This window comes from Rhinolophus hipposideros (genome assembly GCF_964194185.1).
Source record: "Rhinolophus hipposideros genome assembly, chromosome: 7".
NCBI lineage: Eukaryota > Metazoa > Chordata > Mammalia > Chiroptera > Rhinolophidae > Rhinolophus > Rhinolophus hipposideros.
Window position 1 is genome coordinate 43,087,895 of NC_138053.1, and position 21,523 is coordinate 43,109,417.

The 21,523-nt window shown below is 36.9% G+C and overlaps 1 long non-coding RNA gene across 1 annotated transcript in view; it reads right to left on the minus strand.

Moving 5' to 3' along the window:
• Positions 1-11,161, minus strand: part of LOC308499484 — a 35,952-nt gene extending 24,791 nt beyond the window's left edge. The window contains exon 1 of the long non-coding RNA XR_013993601.1: positions 11,074-11,161. This is a non-coding gene — a long non-coding RNA (uncharacterized lncRNA). The remainder of the gene's footprint in view (positions 1-11,073) is intronic.
• Between the last annotated feature and the right edge of the window lie 10,362 nt (positions 11,162-21,523).

Below are 21,523 nucleotides of genomic sequence, written 5' to 3' on the forward strand. Positions count from 1 at the left end.
AAAAAAAAACTTAACTACATAGAATTATATAATTTTACTGCCAACTATTATATATTTCAATTTTTTTTGACAGAAAAACAGGAACAATTTTATATATAAAAGTTTTAAAGAAAATTATATATATTTTTGCTACTTTCTCAGACGTTTATGCTTAAGCCAATAAATAATCTTGTCTGTCTATTAATGTAACATGAATAGTGTTTTTGTTTTAAATTTGTATCAAGGCATTTCGGTGTTAACCCATTAAGTTTACAACTCTCTATGCTGTTCTACTGGATAACTAAATTGTTAAACTTAGCAGGTCAAATATTTATAAAAACAAAAGTTAACTTTCACAAGTTGTGAATGATGATGTAGAGGAAAGGAACCAGTTCTTAGGTTTTTAAAATATATTGTTTTTTAAAACTTCAGATAATACAAAGATAAAAGTGGTACCTTAAATGTACTTGTAGAATAAACATATATGAATGATAAAATGACAACTAGGTCTTTAACACGGCACAACGCCTAAAATAAAAGATTTGGAGAGAATTCAGTTTCAGACACTACCTAATGATATGATTTATATATGTCAATTAAACTTAAGATAATTAATACTCTTTAGGTATTAATTCTGAATTGTTTATGATTGCTTCCTCCCCAAAGTCTATTAATGTTGGTGGGTTTCTCCCCCAACTCTGAGTAGTTCATATTAGTACAAATCCTTTTATTTCTGCTTTCATGGGAAGTATATTATAATTGCTTTCCCCAAAATTCAGTTATAGCTCAAGCTATTTTCACAGATGCCATTTTTTCCCCTGTAAGAAAAGTTTTCAAGATAAAGATTTTACATCACAGAGAAAATGGAGAAAAATTGACAGAATGCTTTATTTCCGTTAGTAGCCTGCTATTGATGATCAAAAAACAAGGAAACAAATGTAATTGGTAAAATAAAACCCAAAGAAAGTTTCAAGTATCTCAAATAGGCGAATATTCTTAGTTGTAAATAGCTTAATTCTATTTCTAGAACCTGAAATGTGTATCCCGGCTCCCCACCCCAATCTTGCTTCTAATGTTAATACTGCAGCCTTATCAAAGTAAACAAGCTATTGTCAGAATAGAAAATCCAGCTAGGTTTGAGGGCTGCTGCCTCTTCCCTCTCTTCCCAGCCCAGTTCGGTGCCAATAGCTTTTGGAAAAGGGAAGAAAGAAAGGTCTGCTACTGGCTGTGTGGGAAGTAGAGGGGCAGAGGGGCATCACTTCAATCTCCTGGCTCTGGTTCTTTTTCACTTTTGCATATCCAGAGAAAAGAGATGCTCTTCATTCACAAAACAAAACAAGAAAATGTCTATAATTATTTTTGGCTCAGCTCCATTGAAATTCATTCTCCTGGAAGCGTCTCTGTTTTAGGTTAAAACAATGCTTAGAATATTCATTCTCTGCTCTCTTTCTTTCTTTCTCACTCACTCACTAACCCTGCATGCCACCCACCCCCAACCACCTCTCTCCAACTCCCCGCCCCCATTTTTCTCTGGTTTTCTTATTTCTCAGTCTTGGTTTCTTTTGCTATCTGTCCTAGCCTTTGGCTACATTTTTTCTCAATCATACCAAAGTTAGGCCTCAGAGGCTGTTAATATCAATGCCTACAAGTACTGACTCAAGGGTCTCCATGTTCAGTGTCAGTTGTTCAAGTCTCATACCTTCTTCCAACCAGGAAATTTCCCAATTCTATGTCACAAATTTTAGGATTGTTCATTTGCGATCCAATGTTTCAGACTGAAAAATAGATCACTTCTAGTCTTATCCTGTTCAGTAGAATTGGGAATAAAATTTACTTTCTCTTTCCTCCAGTCCTCCCTTCAAAACCCTATCTTCAAAAAATGGATAAAATCTTCATTGTTCATAATAAGTGATAGTTATTGAATGCCAAGGATTAAGCATGGAAAATTATTATTTTTAAAATAAAAATTCCATTATTTAGTCACTAAAAAAGTTTAATGCATGAAACCAGAGTCTAGCTATTAAAAATGCTTTTTCCTATTACTAACTTTAAGTTAGATTTTTTTTTTCTTAAGGGCAAACGAAAACTTTCACCATTTTTTGTTGTGTTTGTTGTTAAAATAAAAAAAAAAATTAGCAAATGGTGAGTAGAATTCCTACTCCAAATAGTTTGTGTGTAATATTAACAAAAGTTACCCATGCTGTGACACATGGAATTCTCTTTCCTGAAACAGTGGATTTATCTGGGCTCATACTACAAGGCAAGAATTTTATTAATAATGACTTACATTTTGTGGGATTCTGATTTCTTACACCTTTTAATTCTTGGTGACTGTAGACAAAGTTGCTGATAAACCTTTTATAGAAAAAGGTAGATCTGATACCTACTTTCATTAGCATTAACAGAATTTTCTATTTCTCACTTTCTAATTGGAATAATTAATTTGTGCTTGTTTCAGATTCTTGGTTGTTAGCAAAGGCATCCAACCTTAGTATTTATTACCCATGGAAAGTGCGTCCTGTTTAGGGGTGCATTCCTGCTCCTTTGGACAATGAATGTTTTGTGTGGATACTGTAATCAAGTGTAAGCAAGTCCTAGCCTTACTGCACTATCTTGACAAACAAAACAAAATCCTGACAGTTGCCCAGATGTGAAATGTCTCTGGGATGTCCTATCTGCCCAATAACACCAGAGCAATCCTGTAAGCATGTATTCAAAAGAGTTTGGGAGTCTATTTCTAAGACCTCACAAGAAACCTGATTATTGAACTCTATTTGGCTTACCAAATAGAGGGAAAGGGGAAAAAAAGAAAAGAAAATGAAAAAGAAAAAGAAAAAAGAAAAAAAAGGAAAACCACACACACTGCCATTAATTACACTGAAAATATTTAATAAATATTCTTTCTTTCTATCTTTTGCCCTTTTCAAATGGAAAAGTAGTAATTTACATGTACTATGCCTCTTTCGCTCATTGTTTTATTTCTTTTCTTTTTGGATTTCTTTTGCTTGTGTAGAAAAGAGGTGGACATGTTTGAGAAGATAGAAATGTTTAGTGCTTTTTTTTCATAGAAAAAAACAGCTAGGCACCTTCTACTTTGTCTTATGACCTTTGTTAAACCACTAATTCTGGAAGCTGCATTTTAATTACAAAATATCGTAAAGGGAATACAGTAGGAATACACAATCCTTGATTCTGAGCCAAATGATAGGAAGTTTAATAGCAATGTATGGTTGCAGGAATGGTTATGTTTGAGATCCATATGCATGTTCAACTCACACATTCAGGCAGTGCAATAAAGCAGGGAAAAAACAGCTGATACACAAAAGGGACCGTCTAGACAGTGCCCCATCAGTCTGGCTAAATTTGGTGATGGCATTCCCAATGGGATTGTAATATAATTGTTCTGGTGTCTGCGTTCATTCCCCCTGTCAAACACCATTCCAAATATACATCCTTCTCCCCCAACCCTTTTGCTTCCATAAATATAAGGCCCAAACTGTGCCATGCTAGAGAGAGTGTTAGATGGCCCAACCCCTAGAAAATGTTATAATTTAGCAAAATCAGGTTGTTTAATTCCTTAAACAAACAAAAAAAAACCAACTCCCCCGTTACTTCCTAACTCCAAATAGAATTAATTTCAGTCAAATTTCAATAATTTAAATTAGAACATGGAAAAATATAAATACAAATACAAATAACCTTAAAATATTGAGTATTTTACATGAAAGCAAATAGACCTTTTTTACCCCTTTATATTTTATTAACCTCTATTAGAAAATTTAACAGAAATCAGAGATGTGAAAGTATAATGATGGACATGGATCATAAATTCTAATAAAGAAAAGGCTAATGAAAAAAATGTTAAACAAAAGTACTGAAAAAATGCAAATTGTGTATTTTTTTTCCTTCTTGGATTTAAAAGCCTTATTTTTTCTCTTTAAACATCTTTTGAAAGTTAAACTTCTGTTAATTTATATAAGAATGATTTCATATATCTGGCTTTTTAAAAGAGAAACCAGAAATATTTATCCACTGATTTGTAGTAACTATCAGTTAATATTTTAAAAATATCCTGGCTTAAGTTATCAAGAAAATGAAAATTGCTACTTACAGAATAAAATAAACTAAAAAGCCCATCATTAAAATAAATAATGAACAGATTAGTGACAAAGTGTTTATAATCTAAAAATGTCCACAACATTGAAATTAAAACTGTCAGATTCTTTTTATTTTTAAAAAAAGGAAAATGCAGATTTTAGGCTTGCCACATAATGTAATAACCAGATATACTTATTTTATTTTCTGTTCCAAAGTGTCACCTCTGGGCATTGTTTAGATATTAAAATTGACCAGGAAACCTATTTTTTTTTAATTTTAACTCCAAGAAAATCTATCTTGGGAAAGAGATTGGGCTATTTGTTTTGTTTTATTAATTTTGGGTCTATATTTGTACTTTCTATTTTGAAGGTTAGTAATCCTTCTCCTGATCTTGTAAACAGAAATTTGTCTCTCATATCTTAGCAGTTTGGAGATGCTAGATTAGGATCCCAAGTGAGTAAAGAAAGTCTCCCCACCCCCATCGAGGACCACTCTAACTAGAGCAAATTCAAAGAAAATACTTCAGGCACTAGATCCTGGCTTTATCCAACTTCAGGAGGCTGAGAGACAAGCACACCAACCAAAACAGGGCACACGAAAAATGGCTGTTCCAGGAAGTAGCAAGACACAGGGCCTCAATTCTCACAAAGACAGAACAAGATTGAACAGAAATTCACCAAAGCCATTAGGAAATATTCAGATATGTTTTTCTAGATGTCTTAAAATTTTCACATGAAAATGAAAGATGAAAGATTATAGATATCTAAAATTCTCACGTGGAAAAATAAGATTAGGTGATTGTATCCTTCCATTTTTAATTTAAAAAAAAGTGATTTCATGTGTTTTCCTTTTTTGTATGAAATTGTCTGTCGGACTTTGCACATAGGTATGAGAAGCACAGTCATTAAAAAGACAACATAATAATATTTGAGCAGTGTCTGCCTGAAGCTGGGTGGTTTGCCGTGATTCTTTTCTTTTCACTTTAATTTTTTTTTTACAATATGTACTTGCAGAAAGTGAAAGAAAGGTACGCTGTAGGCCTCTTTGAGATGAAATGGTGTAGCAAAATCTGAGTTTTATACTTGGTTTTCAAACTATTGAATAATATCCTATGAGACCTCTTAGGTCTTAACTGGATTAAAGTGAATATATTTGTGCTCTGGTTCTTTTCAGCTAACTAATGTGCATGTGAATTGATAGTGTGCGAGGGAGCGGGTGAGAGCAAGTGTATGTGACATGGGAGAGGATGCGGGCTCCAGGCTGAGGGTGACTGTGTGAAGGCTCTTGCAGGATGGTGTGGGCTGCCTCCAAAGAGTGAGAGAAATGAAAATTAGCAGGCTTTGGGGTCTGGTGCCTTTTCTTAGGAGCCAGAAGAGAAGCTTAGTTGGGAGATGAGGAGGGAGGAAAAGGGTAGTGGTGAAGGGAGGGTGGAGAAGGGGGTGTGGCATGATCAGCGTGTGTGTGTGTGTGTGTGTGTGTGTGTGTGTGTGTGTGTGTGTGTGTGTGTGTGTGTGTTGGCTCTGAGGTTTCAGTTATGGCTAAGCCTTGGGTTTTTGTTTTGTCGATTCCAGGCGTAAATAGGTTGAAATTTCAGGTTCAGTTGGGAGTGCATGCAAAGGGATGGTCGTTCGAGCTTCGTTTTCTGGCCCTTTACCACGGCTGCTGCTCAGGACATTGCTGCTGCTGCAGAGGGGTGTGGGGGGAGCAGCAAGGCATGGGGGTTTGTCTGCAGCTGCCCCTCTCACACTTGAATGAAAGAACTTTTTTTTTCAGGGGGTAAGGAAGCTGTGAATACCTTTCCCAATAAGAGATGAGGCATATTGAAAACTATATTAAATTACCCTGATTAACAATTTAGCCACGAACAGGGGAGCTTTGGGAGATCTCTATAGGCAGGACTGGGGGCTATTCATGCCAGTAGCTAAGAGGTCGAAAGGTTTCTGAAGTTCACAGGCTCAGAGCCTTTGTTATGCTAACAGACAATCTCAAATCAGCTGCCTAGTGGAGTGTGAAATATAAATGATTCCTTGAGAACTTCCAATAAGTTGTCACTCTTGCTCTCCAAATACCAGGACAGGCTGCTAATTTCTAGCAGGCCCTTTTGCAACATCGCTAGCCCTAAATGAATGCCTTTGTAGTTCAAATAATCTTTTCAAGGGAGCTGTCCTATCATCATAGCCCAAATGCATCTTGGTTTTGACTATTAAATGAAAATCAGGGCTCAGCAGTGCTTGACTTTTCCAAGCAGGCCGATGTTTGGGAAGGGTGGTGGCAGCTTTCATGCACAACAAGTTAGCACCCACTGCAGGAGGGCTAGGGCATTAATAACAGTCCTCAGCCCCATGTGCTACCCTAACTCTCACCCCCACTCTCTCCCCAGGAACAATGCTCTGGGAGAGATTTACGTGGCTTCCCCTCAGGCTGGACTACCTTTCTCTTTCAAGCACACCCACATTTCCCTGATTTATGGATCCTCTGTCCAAGAGGACAGCCAGCTGACCTGCTAGCATCTGACTGGTCACTTCGAAGCATGAGCTTTGGAGATGGATGTATTCATTCTTCAGGGCAAGTGAGGCCAAGGGAAAGAGGGCAAGGTGTATGTCCAGGCCATGCCCCTAGGATGCCTGCAGATATGATTTTATCATTTTCCCATAAGAAAGATATGAACATGGTGTACAGTCTTGTGTGTGACCATTGAGCATGTCCAGATGAATGTTCATGAGTAAAGGTCCTGATATCATGTTCAGTTTCAGCATGTCCAGAAAAAAAAGGTTCTGGCTCTCTGAGTCTGAATCGCAGAACTTTTTAAATAAGGAAAACCACTCCCAATTCCCAATTTCACAACCCAGGCAAGTTGGGGTATCGAGAATGAGAATCTATCAGGGAGAGTGTGTCCAAATTAAACATTCTAGTAAAATAGAACAAGCCTTATTTATACAAATAAAGAAAACACACACAAGAGAGGACAGAGACCAAAGGAAATTAGAAATCCATCTGCATCAGTCTTCACAAAAGAAGGGGTAAAATTTTAACAGTAATAATTTGGGTCTTAAAAATTCTGATATTTCTGGCTCCATGTCCTCAGCTTCTTTGCTGAAATACAAAAAGGTCCATGACATCACAGAAGCCTCTGCTTTTTCCAAACAGAGCAGGTTTGATTTTTGACAAGAAATAGGAAAAAATCAAATGGGTTATATTTCTGAATATATTCTTGGGGTAGATTTATAAACACATAAACAGAGTATTTGAAATCTTGCTTCCCAGCAATTGTCATCAGTTTTGGCTCAAAAAATCGCTAATAAAAATTGGAAAAAAGACATATAAAAGCAACATGTTTTAATACACCCCTTGGTAACTTTATAAAGCTTGAAGATATACAGCTACACAGAAAAACAAGGGCCTTGATATTCCTTCATATTCTTCCTTTAACTACAATGATGTAAAAGTATTTCTAACTCCAATGATTTAAAAGTATTACATCAAAAATGTTTGGGGAGTTCATTTTGATTGACATGGAAACTGGTTTAACTAAATACTTTTTCTGCTTTAAGTATACTAAGACTGATGACTATATATTAAAAGATTAGTTAAATATAAATAAGGATGATGGTATAACCTGCACCAGTTATGAAATCATCTAGCTTACATGTTGAAATCTTGTTTTCTAAAGCCAGGATACAAAGCCAGGATATAATTGTAAGGGACCCTGGGATTCAACTCCGAGAATTTGGCCGTCAGAATAGGAGAGAGTGTTTAGAAATCAGGTCATTATTTGTCTTTCAAATCCTTATTTGTTTCACTCAGTAAAACAATCTGCAAATAATATTGGCTAGAAAAATTAGTTCAGATTACAGACATTAAAGGAGTAAAAGTTTGTGATTTCTTCCGCCAAATACCAAAATTAGACAATAATTCATTATTGATCCACTCACACCCTTTTCAGAGGGACCTAGGCTTCTGGTTTATCTTTATTTCAGCGATAACAGAATGATTATCTCCAAATGCCCTTATAATTACACACAGAAAAAGAAGGCAACACTGATGGCTAGAAGTTCAACGAATGTGACACAACTTGTTTAAATTTAACTTTTATTCTCTTAACATTTTAAAGAATTTAATTAATATTAAACTGTAAGTAACTACATGTTATTGATACATGCTGGACATTCAAGGAAGAAACACCTTCTCTGTGCTTCCAAATACTTATTTTACCACTTCCAAGGGTACTCTCTCTTTCCAGTCTTTAACACATCAAAACAGGGAAGAAAGAGCTTTTGTGTTATAACTACAGAGAAAACATTTGAGAATGTGTCAATGCTGTGAATACCAGCACCAGTTTTGGGGTTGGTTTGTTTTTCCCCCTGCCGTGGTATTTCTTTTCCCTTTGCTTTTGCAGTCTTTAAACTCTGGCCACTTTGAGAAAAGCAATGGTTGAAATGAAAAGTTAGGACAAATTGCATTAAAACTGTACGTTGCCAGAATGTGCATGATGAAAGCAGTGTTGGGACATTACAGAGCCAGCGCAGCTCTCCACACACAGAAAATTGAAATAAAATAAAAAATAAAAGCTAGTCTCTTCCAATCTTTTTTTAAATACTTAAGATCTGACAGAAAAGGAATTCCTGTTTACAAAAAACAAGTTTCCAGGGTTGCCATTTCTCCATAGTGGGGTGTCTGGATGTGTGTGTTTGTGTGTGTGCTTGTGAGTGTATGTTTGGGGAGAAAAGAAAGAATGGGGGAGGAGGAAGGGCAGATAACTTTACTGACATATTAATTCTTTAGATAGCAGTAAATGAATGGTCCAAATAGACATTTGTTTCCCTTAATAGGTTTTGTACAGGTCTCTTACAAGCTGTGGCATATGCTTCATTTATATGTATATTTATTTAGAAGGATAGAGAATAATAGGTATAGTTTGTCTATAGTCACAGTTCTTATTTAAAGTCCAAGAGGTTACAACTTTTTCTACTCCTAACATGGATACAAAGGTCTCTTGTATGTGCCTCCTGCATTATGTTGAAAGCCAATTAAAAATAAAGATAATATCCTAACTATTGAGTCTTAGGAGGAGAAAGAAGGAAGCTAAAAGGCAAAATGACTCCAAGATGGCTGCCTCTTCCTTTTCCCCCCTCCTTGCTGCCTGTTTTCCACATAGAAATTAATGTAATATTTTGTTTAGAAATCACATTGTAGGTCATTTGCAAATGAGGCAGCCTCTGAGGCACCAATATCTGCCTAGAATACTCTCTCGTGATGGCATCGAGGTATGGAGAGAGATTAAAATGCAAACATTCAAATGTATTTAGATTCGTACATAGTGACTGGACTCACACACATAAACACTTGAATGTGTGACCAACACACACAGCTGCAAACGGAATAAAAGGCTGAAATCTTTCTTAATTCGTAGGACAGAAGGGCAAAGGAGGGTGCCAGGCCACCACCTTCCTCCCCAAAGGTTCAAAATGCCCTGTTCATGGTCTGGATTTGATTTTTAAAAAAAGATATATCTTACTGATGACTCTCTCATTAGGCGGACTTCTGAAGTCTGGGGAGACAAGATTTCCATAAATTATCTCTCTAACTCATCCCATGCTGGTACAAAATGCACAGCTAAAATTGCTTTTTTTTTGGTATTTTTTTTTTTTAAGGAGAACAGAAAGCAAACCAACTTCTTGATTAACATATTAAAGGATTACGATCACTAGTAATTACTGCTATTAATTATAATAAATATATATTCTCAATCATAAAATCGTATCCATAAAGCTAAACTAAAATAATGTCAAGAATTTTAAAAAAGTATATTTGGGGCTTTATAACAGATTTATAGCCAGTTACTGTGTAGACTGGAGTGCACTAGGCATAGAACAAAGCAAATGGTTTAGTTCCTATAGGAAATATATTAAAAAGAAAAAAAAGGAAAAACCCACAACCCTTTATCTAAAAGCCATCAGGGACAAGCACTCAATACAAGTTAACAAGCAGGAACTGATAAGATAACATTTATATGAGGTCAGAAGTCAAATGCCAGTCAAAGGCTTTTAACCTCTTGGGTCATAAACAGGAATAGTTAAAAGTGAGATGTAGTTATTTATCGGATTTTAAGCGTACCTGATCATTGCCAGAGAATCACCAATGATGAAACTAATTAGGATTTATAGAAAAAGAACTTTGTAGCTGTTCAAATAAAATTAACCTACAAACCCATAATTCTTCAATTGTAGGGAGAAAAACAAACAAACAAACAAAAATAAATAAAAACCTCTTTCAGGGGAGGGAATAAATCTAGCAATTTAAACAGACATAGTAACAAAATTTCTCTCAGAAACAATATTTATAGCTAATGTACACATTGATTAATATATGGTAAATGATATACTTTACTAATTCTGTATTAACAATTTAACAACAAAAATAACCATTACATAATTTATTTCCAATTTTTGGTTTTTTTTCTTTTATCCCCTTCAAACCTCCTAAATTAGACAGAATATAACTCCGATATCACAATATTTCTTGCCCTCAAAATGCCATCATTTATAAATTAAAATATGTGTACATATTCTAATAGCAATTATTTTAAAACATCAGAATATCAAATTGGCTTTATTAAATTTTTATCCAGAGAAACAGATGTCTCTTCCTCTATTTGCTGTCAGACTATTTTTCTTTGTTTTGATTTTAGTCCTTTTTCGTCTTTTTTTACGTTTACATTCCAAACTCCCAAACAGTTCCCAGTCCTAGAGTCGAGGCTGGCTTATATTTTCAAAGCATACCACCCCCCTTTTTTCTCTTTTGCAATAAAAGAAAGCAGATCTAGATATTTCTTTCTAGAGAGAGATAGAGGGATTGTTGTTAGGCCTGCAAAGGCCCACTGTTTCTTTAAACAGAGTCCACAATACACTAGGCGAACATTGTGGATTTAAAATGCTTTTAAATATTTATCAGAAGTATTTTATCATCATATTCAAATGACACCTGGAGTGCACTCACCTTTATTGACAATCTCTGTTCTGAAAGTCCATTTGCTTCCTTAAAGCCCCCCAAGCAGAACAAGGACTACCCGTTTTCATTCAGTTAATGTTTAGTAAAAAACCAAGCAACCTTAATCAGCATGCTGATTGCATCGTCAACTAACAAATAATTTACTACTCTGAGCATTGCATTCCATTAAAAGCTCATTAAATTTTCTGTTCTCCAATGGGAGGTTTAGCTTTTGAACTGCATGCTTTTGCTTCGAATGATCATTTATTCAATTTTTGCAAAATGTTGTTTTTTTCCTAAAGTATAGGTGAGCATTTCAATACCTATAGACTGCAGACATATGGAAAAACAGCCCAGGGTTTGGGAATGTTCCATTTGATTTATAAACTCTGTTTAACAAAAATTCAACATAATCTCTTGTACTTTTAGGAAACCCTAAAATCACTGAGTGTATCTGTGGTTATGCCTGACACAAAGAGCCTCAGAAATATAAATACATAATATAAAATAGCAAATCCCTTTTTTACAGCTTAAATTTTCCTTTCCCACATATCGTTATTTTTATTATTTTTGTCCTTGTAAACAGCTGTTTTCTACTGATTAAAAAGGAGCATGACACCACAAAGCCTTTATAATATTTGATGCCAAAATTAATACCTTGCTGTGTGAGTGTGTGTGTGTGTGTGTGTGTGTGTGTGTTGAGGGGTGGCTAGTTACCCAAAGAAATCCATATTTTCTAGGGTTTACACATTTTTTACACACTCACAATCCCCTGAATTATTTTCACGCCCAGACTTATCCAGGAAAGAGTATATATATATACATATACATACATATACATATGTATATATATATACATATATATGTATATATACGTATATATGTATGTATATGTATATATACATGTATATGTATGTATATATATTTATATATAATATATTATTTTTAATTTAGGGAAACATAGGAAAATATTGGCTGTCAAATTAACATGCATCTTTGGATTGCTAATTATGCTCATTGCAAATTTGGGTCATTTTGCATGACTGACTCTAATGTAGGGCTGAGATTGCCACGCAGCGCAGTGGATTCCTGATTCCCTGCGCTAATCCTGAACTCGGTGATTGTGTCAGGTGCAGTTCTGTATGCTCTAGCAGCTGGCTCATCCTCATCAATGCAAATAAGGCAACTCCTACAATCAGAGCCTCGCGAGTGTGAGGCCTGATTGCTGAGGGCAGGCTAAAGCACTACACAGACTCTCACTTTCAAATCACGCTAAGTGACAAGACAACTGCAATGTCCTTCCAGTTCAAAATCAACCTTTCAAAAACAAAACAAGAAGAAGAGGATGGCTACAAAGAAGAGGAAAACCCTAGTGTTTAGGAAATGGACTTATTTAGGTGGGCTTTATTTAGATACAGAGATAATGTAAAGCGCATTTCAACAAATAATACTTCAGTTCCTATTCTGTGCAAGATACTTTGTTTTAAGGGCTGGGGGGGTGCAAAGGTGAGGGAGACAGTCTCCCTTCAAGAAACCCTACCATTGGATTGCAGAAAACTGTAAAGATTAAGAAAATAACAGAATTATTATTAAGGCTCAGTCACCCAAATCTTAAATGAAAACTCTATTTTTATGGGAACTATTGACAGATGGCATTACGGCATAGATGTTCAGAGCAAGACTTTGGAAGCTTCGGGTTCAAACCCCAGCTTTGGCACTTCCTGGCTCAAGTTATTTCACCGTTCTACAATCTTAATGCCATCCTCCTCAAAATGGTGGTGACAGAAGTACCTATCTCATAGGGATCTTAGAAGAATGGAACTGAGATCACATATATAACACACTTGCCACTGTGCTTGGCACATAACAAGTGCTGAATAATATCAGCTGCGATTAGTATTATTTCCTCTTTAACACACCAACAAGGGGTGGGAGGGGTCTAGGAATAACAATGTGCCACAGTTTGAAAGGCATTTATTTGATCTGTCTCTAAATTCCCATTTCACATGTAGCACTTACCCTGTGGAAGTGAAAATACTGTGAATGTGAAAAAGCCCTGCATCTCTCAGTGGTGCCTGGACAACCCTGGCAACTCAGAACATGAAGGAGAGAACAAGAAATCCCTGTGCTTTTCCTTTTCTTCTTTTCCAAACACGTGTGCAGACTTCCCCTGCATTTCAGCCCCACCCTCTTTATTTTACTGACTAATCTATAAAGGAGGATTAACAGCAGCACGCTGCTTTGGCATAGAGCAGATTCTGGGTGAGGACCGTAGGTAGAGTTTAATGAATACAATTTTCTAGGACTGTGAGTGCATATTTTTAGCTACACGCTGGGCTACAGCATTGGCTCTTGAGACAGATGAACAGACCCTTTGATCCGACTTGGGTGTTGCTCCAAGAAGGACCTTTTTCAGCAAGTGGTTGGGGGAAAATGGTTTCTGTTTGCCCCTTTTCTTAATTTGCATTCCACAGATTTAGATTCCAGATAACTGGTCCCAATAAGTCGCATTACATCACTGAGATACACCACTGTGAGAAGCGAAGGTACGTACTTCTGGGAAGGGACGGATCCTCTCTCTCACTAAAGATGATGGCTGGTGCTCAAGTGGACGGTTGCCATCCTTCTCCCTTGGAGAGTAGGCCAGAGGTAGTTAACCTTCCTGGGGGAGGCTCGGCCTAGACAACATTATAGACACTATATCTCCCCTGGAGTTACCAAACAATAAAAGCACTTCCTTTGCCAAACACAAAGAATGGTCCGGAGTTGGATATTAGCAAACAGAAAACCACAGAAAGAAGACAGGGAGGGAGGGAGTGAGAAGGAAGACACGGAGAAAAGAAGAAATGAAGGAAAATTACTCGAAGAGCAAGTATAAAATAAGATATCTTTCTGCTTTAGTTTGCCAGGGAGAGGGCAGCCACCCAGTCTTGTCTTGATTTTAGCTGGTGCCATGGATGGTGAGAATGGAGAGGTAGAGAGGAAGAAGTTTTGATGTCATGCCAAGGAGGGCACAGATGACGTGCCAGGTCTTGTGGAAATCGATGAGACTTTCAGGCCTTTGCATTGGGAGAGGGTGAGCAAGATGGTGAGGGATTTGATCTCTTCTATTCCTGCCCAGGACCCTCTCCTTCTCTTCGAGAAGGATTAACGGATATTTTCCTAAGCAGAAATCAAAATGTGTCAAATCATCTGAGACAGTCAATTTGTTCACAATGCCCACGTTCTTGCAGTCCTGATGCAGCCCTATTCAAAACCAGTTTCATTTCAAGAGATACAATGCAGTGGAGAGGTAAACATTTATCTTCATAATCTCACACTCCTTTCAGACTGCTTAATTTTTCCCAGTGATTTTCCCCTCCTCTTTCCCTCCACCCCCAAGCTCAGCTTCAAAACATCTAGTACAAAAAAGACATGACTTCCCCAGAGGATTCGGGTCTCAGTGATCCTGATGATGCAACGTATGCTCTCCATTATTCCCGGAGCTCCCAGGACGTGCGCTGCGTCCTGCCTCACAGCTCCGGTTGTTTTGTTGTATCACTTACAAATCCTCCTCCAGCACCTACAAAGCTTGCCTCCACCTCTTCCTCCCACCGGATCCCAAGTTCTCAGGATGCCTTCCCCACCCCAGCCCACCCACCCCACCCCACGACACCCCACACCACCCCCACTCTTTTTTCTTTTATTGTTATTATTGCTATTATCGGTCTCTCCACAAGGACAGCCCTCTGCAGCTTCTCCTTAGGGAGGCATTAAGTTGCCTTCCTTTGTGCTACCTTAAAACTGCTTGTCCCCCTCCAGTTCCCTTTGAACACAAGGACCAGTGTCATCTCTGAAACAACGAATGCAAGTAGTTACAGTGGGATTCCAACTCCACATTGTTGGCATTCCTGAAAATCTCATGCATTTTCATTCCCCCCTCCTCCTTTTTTCTCCTTGAGACCTTATAAGATAGCAGCAATTAGAAGCTCTGAAATGAATAGAAACAATAGCTACTGGTGTGTCTTATTCTTAAAATGTGAATAGTAGACATTTAGCAAGCAGAATAAAAACTCCATTTTTTCCTTCTTCTCACCATTTATATACTCCATATACATGTAGAGAGTTTTTTTTTTTTAAAGTGGATTGCTGACTATTTTCTGTAATAACATATTTTCCATTGATATATTTTAGGCGTCTTTTTAACCATAACGTTTTCTGTGATCATGGTGTCAAAATATAATGAATTGGCCCATTCTGCATAGAAAGCCCTCTCCGCCGCTTTCCCTTTTCACCTGTTAAAATCTTACCCATTCTCCAGGATTCAGCTCACACCCTATCTCCACCAGGAAATTTCCCCAGATCCTCCCAGGAGAATTCTTCTCCCTCCCGCCTTGCTCCCACTGCAGGTGTTTATGCTTCTGCTCTGATTAGAGTCGGCTGTTTAACCTAGTTATTATTGATATCTGTCTGTAGAATTAGACTGTGAGGCCTGGAGAACAAAGAGTCCTGTGTCATCCTTTCTGAACCCTCTGCCCCTCCTGAGAGAGTGCCTGGCACAGCAGACAGGCTCTATCACCTGAGGATGAAGTGTGGATGACCACCCGGCCTTCTGGACCTGAGAAAAGCCTACCAGTTCCTATTTGGGGTCCCTCTGGATCAGGGGGACATCAAGTCACTCCGGGCCCACTTCTCCCACACCATTTCCACTTATATTTGACAATGATTTTGAGACTTCCTTACATTAGAATTTTTAATATTTTTTTCATCTAAATGCTCATCTTTAGTAAATATATAACTAGATGGATTGTGAAGTGAGGGAATTAAAAAGTGCTATCTTATATCTGAATGAATAAATCATTTATATTAGCTCTTCTGTTTCTAGGCTGGTCTGGAATTGGCAACAAATACCAAGGCATCAGAACTTTCTGACGTGGCGTATTCATTTACTTGTTGTTTTTCTTTTCTTAAGTGCTCGGACAAGTTGTTTACTGTGAGCCAAATGTCAATTAGCATTGACCTGAAAAGGAGTTGTTGAGTTACATGTGTTTGTATCCAGCTCTCCAGTCATCCTGATTTTTTTTTTTTTTTGGTTCTTATTTGCACAAGGTATTTATCTTCAAAGACTCACCCTCAACACCACCACAACAAAAAATCCTACATAATATTTTAACATTTCTTAAAACCACACTCTGTTGGCAACCCTATCATTTCAGTATTGAATTTTTTTTCTCCTGATAAGGGAAATGACACTTTAGCCTTAGTTAATGTAAAACAGGAAGGTGTTAATCTCATTTTCAACATGTCAGCTCTTCCAGGTAGGGTATTAATACGCAAGACCCCCTGCTGGCAGACTCAACAGAATCTTTCTGGCTGTGAAGTGAAGTCCAAACCTGGTAATTTTTGCTTTCCTTTATTGTATGTGCTCAGGTCGGCTACATTCATTGAAAAAGATATATCAGTAGTTAAATGAGTATAAAGAAGCATAGGGACGTTTGCAAACTATTGACTTAACTCTGTACTCAGACACTGTAATAGGTTTGTTTTACATACTACAAACATTTGGTTATGTTTGGTGATAAGTAGCAAAGAGGTAAGTCATATTTCAAGACTCTGAGATCTATAATTTTGCGTCAGAGAATTCTAGTCCAATGTCACCATTTGCTTTGTTTAATTTACTTTCTTTAATTGTAAAGAATTAAACAAGGAAAAGCATGGACTATGTTGCAGGCATTGTTACAGAATTCCATGTCACACAAGAAAAATTCATATTCTGGAAGTAATGTGGGAATCAAACTTTTTATTTTTTCTTCAGGATGTACAGATGAAAGAAAACAAGGTTTTCATGGTACTAAATTGAACAGTGTCAAGAAAATGTGTTTCCTACAGAAATATTTAGGAGATTTGGAATTTGTCGTACTTACTCTTTCTGCAAACATTAAGGAGGGCTTTTTTTTTTTTTTTTTAACATCAACCTTGGTATTACTAGCACCACGCTCTAACCAACTGAGCTAACTGGCCACTCCTAACGAGAGCTTTTTAAGTACAGTTTCAGAAGAGGTAAGGGAGAGCAAAAAAGAAATCAGTAATACAACCATAGTAAATATAAAAGACTATTAAAATTAAGCTCTCTTATTTGTAAATATGATTAATAGGTTTTAAAGAAAATGTCATGTGGTTCTAATTTAACATTTTAATCTCACGTAGAAATGGGATTTTATGTGGTTTTTAAAAATCATGGATAAATCTAGATATTGATGAGCTATTAGTTCATTTGAACTAAAACAATGAGAGATGCAGAAAGAATAAAATGTGATGCCAACAAAGGCAAATAAAATAACATTTATGGGGGTGGTCAAGTAAAAGTGCTGTGGTGTGGAAACAGATGAAAAGGCCAGGGGCACTGGAGGTGTACACTACCAAGGCTTCCACAGAGTTGAGGAGAGATTTCAGAGGTGAAATGATGATGACACGAAAGGTTAATTTTTGCATATATCCTCCTACTTGCTCATCACACTTTCCTGCGTAGTGGCTGGGACAAGTATTATTATTTCCACTTTACAGATGAAGAAACACAGTACAAACGAACTGAGACTCCTCTGAGTCAGGCAGAGTTATGTGCAAGCCCCATGCCTGTGATTTGTTTTTTGTTGTTGTTTTTGGTGTTTTTTTTTTGAGACTAGTATGGGGGCTTGAAAACTGTGAAAGGAAGGGAAGAAAGATGAACCAAAAAGATGTGAAACAATGAAAGGAGAGTTACTGAGAAATTCCAAGCTGTCAAATCTATCCAGAAAAATAAGGCAGGGAAAAAGTGAGACGATAAAAATTTTTTCCTTTATTCCTGTCCAGTTAATAACATGCATAGCGCCTCATTTTATTCATCCTCTGTCTGTACATATTTTCCCACACACCATTCTATAGTTATATAATTCATTTCCTTGCCCACTGGGTCAATACTTTATCACTTTACCAGATTCTTTCTGTAATAGCTTTTTATATTCCTTGCCAGGGAAAGTGTACCCCCAGAAGAAGATGATGACAAAAGGAAGAAGGTGGGCAGGAGAGGTCTGGTAATCAGGATCATTGTTAGAGCTACATCTCCGTTGTTCCATGTCCCCAGTGGGCATCATTATGCATCTCCCCTTAAGCATGAGGCCATTTTATTTTCCATGTTTAGCTTTTACCTGGAACATGGATGAACTCACTTAAAAATATAACAGGTTTAAATTCTAGCAGTGTTCATTGCACTGTTATTTTATATATCACATCTTAGATCTCCTTCTGAAAATGTAACAGAGTTATATGTAAATATGATTAATAGTTTGTATCATAAATAGTTTGTATCATATTATAGTTTGTATCATTGTTGACATTTTTATTTTCTTTGAAAAAAATTTAGTACAACTTTAATTGAAGATCTTAAGCCTCACAGATTAGCAGGTTTAGGATAAGATGTGGAACTAGTAGGAGGAAATAACTCATCAAAGCTGTTTAAGGACTTGCATGGAATCACACAACTGGCTGAGTCCGAATTAGAAATTTGGACTTTTATTCTAGGCTCTGCATTCTACACTTCATCTCCCAAATTCAATTCAGTCACTGCAAAATGCTATAGAGAATTGTGTTGGCCTTCGCCACTTGTGGGCTTAGTTTTTATTTCAGTAGATCCCAAACAGTTCTAAAAAAAAGAAATTTATTTTTAGAACATATTTTGGAGGAAGAGAAATTTCTAAGTAAACAAACAAACAAACAAACAAAACCCAAAACCAAAAACAATAATCCTACCTTATATTTGTTATTATGAAACAACATAGATGAGGCGTTAGCAATAAATAGTGTATGGGAAAAAAACAGGTCTTATTTTTCTGCCCATCAAGATAAGTAAGAATGTAGGTTGTTGAGAGAAAACATGGACAATAAGATGGCTTCTTTACTCAAAGCTGCCATTTCCAAACATTCTCCTAGTCAATCAAGAAATATTATACACTCATTTCCTGTCATGCACTGTGTTAGAGGCCTGAGAGTGGACAAAATAGATATAATCCTCACTCTACTGAATGAACTAATTTGGATAACTGTTCTACTTTCAAAATATAAGCAACATACTTATCAACTATTCATATTTTAGTATGAATTACTTTAGATGAATAATCAATTTTCTTGGCTCTTTGTTCTAGGAAGATATTAATTAGCAATAGCATAGATTTATTGTTTATGGTGAGGATTCAGGGCAGTAAACAGAGGAAGAACAACAAAAAAGCGAGAGAGAATTTCAGAGCGTGGAGAATCTTGAGAATTTCAGAGCGTGGAGAATCTTCAGAGCATCCGGATGTGATGCCAGAGTAGAAAGTTTGTGAGTTTACTTTAGGTTCTGACTATCTGCAGAAAAGTAGGTAGAAGGGTGATGAAGGAAGGCTTACCTCATTTTTGCCAAAGAATTTTGGTGGCAATTTCTTGACCGAGGAATCTGTGACCTTAGAAACTTAGAATTCTGGATTTTATCATTTTGAGTGATATCTTCAAAATATCACCTTTTAGTTATATTTTGTGGAGGGTAGTTCTGGCCCCAGAAAAATAAAAAAGGAAAATTGTTGTATGTTCTTATACTATGTCATAAGGCAGATCACTGATGTTTGAGGTAGTTTAGAATAGTTTTCTTGACATTTTTTTACCAGAGTGTCCTCTAACTGGGATGTTTGGGATGGCAAAACTCCAACAGCAGAATCATACCAGTGATGGCAGGGAGCAGGAGAAGTGCTGGGGTAACCCAAAGCACCCTCTGAAAGGTCTTTAAAGGATTGTGGCTATTTTCCTTGAAAATTTAAGAAATTGTCATATACTACCTCATAATAGAGTCATGTTTGTTTTACAAGAAAATACTGCTTTAGATTTCTTGTTATTAGTAAAATTAACTCTCTGAGAAGAAATGTCATGACTACTGTGTGCGTCTCAGTCTGTCTGTACATGTGTGGGTATGTCTAGAGGGTTTCACTCAGGAAGAATCTAAATAATAAAAGATTTAGTTGTCTGAGCAGTCACAATGCCAGGATTTAGTTGAATGGAGAGCACTTTGAATTCATTTTGTAAGGGTAATGTCCTGTCTCAGGATTCCCGTCAGTTTCTGGGACACCAAGTTTCCAAGAATTTCTCCGTGACCTATATCTGACTGCAGTGATGTGGGCTCAGATGGTCAGGATAGGTGAAAAATGTGGGACACCACCTTCCAAGTCAAAAAACTGGTGTGACACACTGGGCAAGTGTGAAAATAAGTCCGAGTAAAGCATCCTTGCCAACCAGTTCCCTCATGGGCTGTTGATAGAGTTTTGCCATCTCAAACTTCCTCCTCTACTACCAGACAAAGCTAGCTGGGTATCGGACAATAGGGAGCATAACGAATTTGATCCAACTCTGCCATTATCTAGGTCCCTTCATCCCATCAATATGTATTGAGACTGGCAGACATTGTTTGAGACTCTAGGGACATGACAGTGAAGACACACAAGGATATGGTGGTAGGCAGAATATTAGACCCCAAATAGGTCCATGTCCTGTTTTCCCAGAACCTGTGACTTCGTCACCTTACATGGCAAAAGAGACTTTGCAGGTATGATTAAGAATAAGGACCTTAGGATGGGAGATTAATCCAGGTTATCCAGGTGGGCCTAATCTAATCACATGGGCCTTTGAGAAATTGGAGAACCTTTCTAGGCTGGGAAAAAGATGAAACAAGAAGGATAGATTCAGAAAGTAAGAGGGATGTAACGGCTTTTGCTGGCTTTGAAGATGGACAGAAAGGCTGTGAGCCAACAAACGACTGCCGAAATGTACATGGCTTCTAGAAATTGGAAAAGGCAAGAAAATGGATTAACCCACAGGGCCTCCAGAAAAGAATGTAGCCCTGCCAACACTTTAATTTCAGCACAATGAGACCTGTGTCAGATTTCTGATCTCCAAAACAGTAAGATAATAAGTTTTGTACTGTTTTAAGTCACTAAATTTATGGTAATTTGTCACAGCAGCAATATGGAACTAATAGAATCCCAATCCTCTTTGTGCTTGTGTTTTAGTAATGCAACAAAATAAATACAATAAAAATAAATATATACTAATATACCACAGGCCATTTACATATTCTATCATTTCTATGATAAAAATGAATGAAGTAATCTGATGAAGACTATAAAGGACACATCAGAAAATTTTTCAGTGCTTTGATAATGCTCCACTGTATGAGTTTTGGTGTTAGATAAAGCCTAGTTCCCCATATAGGAGGTTTTTGTTGTGTTGTTGTTTTATTTTTTAATCTGTCTCCTTTATATCTAGACTAGAGCACAGGCATGTAACTTGAATTCCACTAAGTAGATCACCCTTTCCAGAATTTGAACCAGATGTTAGTGATGAAAAAAAAAATAGTGTGGGTAACTTCTGTACCTTCCACTCTCTCCCTCCTGTCATAGTAGCTGGGGCTACAGAGGAATAC